This window comes from Jaculus jaculus, unplaced genomic scaffold (assembly GCF_020740685.1).
Source record: "Jaculus jaculus isolate mJacJac1 unplaced genomic scaffold, mJacJac1.mat.Y.cur mat_scaffold_35_1_3033546_arrow_ctg1, whole genome shotgun sequence".
NCBI lineage: Eukaryota > Metazoa > Chordata > Mammalia > Rodentia > Dipodidae > Jaculus > Jaculus jaculus.
In genome coordinates this window covers 30,449-34,420 of record NW_025423491.1, presented here as the reverse complement: position 1 = coordinate 34,420, position 3,972 = coordinate 30,449, and the positions used below count along the sequence as shown (strand labels likewise).

Here is a 3,972-nt window from a genome sequence, read left to right as displayed (position 1 = left end):
GTGCCCATCATTGGTTGATTGGATAACCAAGATGTGGTATATCCACATGGGAATTCTCCTCAGCAGTAAGAAAACAAAATGACAGATTGAAATTTGTAGAAATTGTCAAGCATGGAACAGATCATTCCAACTGAACTCACACAATCACAAGACAACTGTCACATGATCTCACTCACCTGCCATTCCTATCAGCCTTAGTTACTGACATACCTGAATAGCATCTCAAGGTCTGGGCAATAGGGAGGGTAGGGCTTGGGGGAATGGAAAGGTTGGGGGGGGGACACAAAACTGAATCCAAATTGGCCTGGCACTGTAGAATCCCATATCCTATAAATCAGACCAAAAGGTGGATCCCACAAGAGGGCCTTAGGGGGAGCATCTGAAGGGCCCTGGAGATATGAAACCTAACCTCAAATTTCTCATGTTTCTCTTCCTTCTCTGTCTTTTTTTTTTTTTTCTTTTTCCTTGGCTTTGGCCTGTAACTCCTTATACCAGCATGTGGTCTACATCCAAAATGAGCTGTTGATCAGAGAGACCTACTAGATCTCCCAAAACAAATGAGACAGACTTCTGTCAGTGCATCTGATTACCCACCAGAGGTTAATGGTAAGACCCTACTACTAAAGACACCATACACTGTCATCACAGACAATGGAGAAACCTGATTGGAATCCAGAGGAGAGCTAGTTATCAGACAATTAGCCAATCTAGTGCTGTAAGGTGCTACATGAGCTACTAGGGAAAAGTGGCCAACATCTGTCCAAGCAACTCACAGTCTAAGCGACTCAGAAGCAAACAACTTGATGTGATGCTCACATGCTCACACAAGTGCAATAGTGACACACAGCCATGGTGGGAAACCACCTGCTCTTGGATTGGATAACAGATCCACTCAGTGGAAAGGAAACCATATCTGGAACTGAGAAACAAGTCAGAAACATATCCAAATGATTCTGCTTTCCATTGTCAAGCTCCCACTAGCTTTAGACTATAAGAGGGTCTACATCCTTTTAATTCTCTCTAAATTAATAATTTTTATGCCATTTAACTGGTGCTGACTTCATTCTCCATTGGAGAATCTGCTTCTGTTTTTCAGATAGGAGCTGGACCTGAGGAGATAAAAGACACATAACCATTGCTCAGAGAATTTTGCAGAAGAGAAAGCAGAGGAACCACAGTTGTGAAGCAATATCCAGAGGCATTGATTCCCCCCACATTGACTGAGAGGTAAAATTATTTGTCCATTACTATAAGTAGTGTAACTTCTGCTGAGTATCAGTTGCAATACAGGATGTCATTTGTCTGTTAAGGATTCAACACTCAGGGACTGGCTTTTCATAGTAGCAGTACTGAAAAGGTGTGATTAAGAATTTGTTCCTAGTAGATCTTCATTGATTGCCCCTTTCTTGATCCTGATTACTTTCATCTCTTCTTTTCTGTCCTTATACATGATACAGCTCACTGTTATAATGTTCATCCTGACACATCACATCACATCCAAGGCACCATGACAAAATCTTTCATATTACAATTGGATATTTTTAAATAAAATGCTTAGCTTGCTATGCAAAGTAACATAAAATAGAACTCAAATGTGAAAGAGATTTTATCCATGCACAGGAGCAGAGAGTTCAGCACCTGGAACCTTGAAATAGAATATAAATTGTTAAATCATCAGTCATTTGATGAAATGGTGAAGGGAATAGATACATAGAGTGCCTGCAGAACTTCTGTGACAGTGAAAGTGTTCTTCATGATCCAAATGAAAGACAGCCAGGCAGGGGGAATAATGCAAGTGGAAGAGATAAGTCTTTGCATTAACGCGTCATCTTCCTGGAAAAAGTAAGATGATGATCTACTATACCATCTAGCTTTTTTTCCTAAATGTTCTTGTCTTTCCTGAAGGAATATATCAGCATTTTGTTCCTATATAACATGAACTGATATCAAACCAGAATATCTTTCTGTACAATACAATTCTGAATATAATATTTGGAGAAGTGTAAATAATAGTGGCCAAGTGACTAGATCAGCAGTTTTACTTTTAATTGGCTTTAGCTTGTGTGCCACCCAGACTTCTATAACCCTCATACAAAAATAATAAAAAAAACTTCAAGCATTTACCCATTGCTTTGTTTATAAGATTTTTTATATACTTGTGATAGGATGTGTCTCCTTTATGAGTAAGATTAGGGCCTACAAATTATCCCCCAAATTATGATGAAATAGTAAGAAGACATGCACATATAATATGTAAAAGTAAACAATGTATGACATGATTCCACACAATAGGTATGAAATACTATGTTGATTCTTTTAAAATTAGATAGACTACACACAGCACAATTCTTATCTTGTCAGTGACTGGATGAGTTCACATTTCAGAGACTTTAATTACATTCGTCCCTCTCCAGAAATGTTTTATCTTCCACAAATGAGTCTCTGCACACTCAAAGAAATTAAACTTCTTGATCCTTCCTTCAAAAACATAGATATGATTATTCTAGCCCAACAAATCAAGAGCATAATATTAGAGCTTCAATATTCATTTTTATGATTTGAATTTTTTATACTGTGGTTCTTATTTGATTAGGTAACTATGATATTGACTTTACTGAAGGCAGCAACATGCCATTTTTAGTGTAATTTAAGTATAGTATATTTATTTGGAATGGACTAGATAGTAGATCATTTCAGCTTTATGGTCACATGGTCTCTGAGGCTGCTGTTACAATCCACTGCTAGAGTGCAGAAATAGACATTGGTAATTCATAATGGAAGGATATGACACTTTTTGAACAAGTTTCTAGTGGGCATACTATCATGTGGCTTTAAGTAGCATTCACATGTAATGAATTATTTGAATTTCAGATTTTTTTCACGTATGAATATTTAGAATCTTACAATCCTTATAGGAGGCTTTAGTTCAATGGCCTGTTATCTATTTTGTGAATAAATACAATTAGAACATATAGCCTTCCAAAATACCATAAAATATAAAATTATTGAGTACTCTAAAATATGAACCATTTATACAAATTTTGAAATATCATACTGCAAAATATGGATATTTAACTGTTGATTTTTTAAATTCTTTCAAAACATAGATATGATAAATTCATAAATTTTGTTTTGTCATACATACATGAAGAAACTAGTCACAAAGTTTTGCATAAATATGTAAAATATACTTCAAAACTAATAGAAACATGAAACCATTTTTATGAGCTATTTAAAGCCAGTCATCCACAATATTCAGTTCTGCATTCAATGAAATTCAGAATTAAGAAAATATTTGTTTAAAATGAAAGACTCATCCAATAAATAGATTTTTGCATCATTTCTCTATTACTCTGTCTACATAAAGAATTACATAAATCAGCCTAATTATTTCTTAATACAGTGTTTGGTGAATAAAGTAATTATTTAATAATTATTATAGACTGAAATTTTGTCTCCAAAATTTGATGTTATTAGGAGAGTTTACATTTAAGTGGGGTGCTCTGCTGTCAATACCAAATGACATTTTACTACATTCTTGCATGGAATACTGGCACACAAACTATTCCTCTTCCTCTATACTCTGTGAGAACACATTCTTCCTTATGTTCCACTAAGGATGTGCTGCTGTCTCATCACACTGGCAATTTAGTGAGCATAGAATGAATTTGCTGAAATTGTGAGACAAACATACTCACTGCTTTCTCGAAATCACTAGAGAAGGTTCCATATGCTGCAGAAAGAACGTGCATTGTGCCTCATTTGGATGGGATGTTCTGTGTATGTCTGGTAAGTTCATTCATTCTAAGACATCATTTAATCCAGATGGTTCTGTGTTTATATTTTGCCAAATGACATCTCAATTAATATGTGCCTGTATTAAATTCTCCATTACTAATATGCTTGAGGTTATGTGAAACTTTACATGTAATATTTATTTAATGAAATTGGGTGTTCCAAAATTTGGTGTAT

General features: G+C 35.2%; 1 long non-coding RNA gene across 1 annotated transcript; it reads left to right on the top strand.

Annotated features, from left to right (window-relative positions):
* The first annotated feature begins 547 nt into the window (after positions 1–547).
* On the top strand, positions 548–3,746 carry LOC123457312. The gene is made up of 3 exons (XR_006634990.1): positions 548–606; positions 1,097–1,227; positions 3,619–3,746. It is a non-coding gene; the product is annotated as an uncharacterized LOC123457312 (long non-coding RNA).
* The last annotated feature ends 226 nt before the right edge of the window (positions 3,747–3,972 follow it).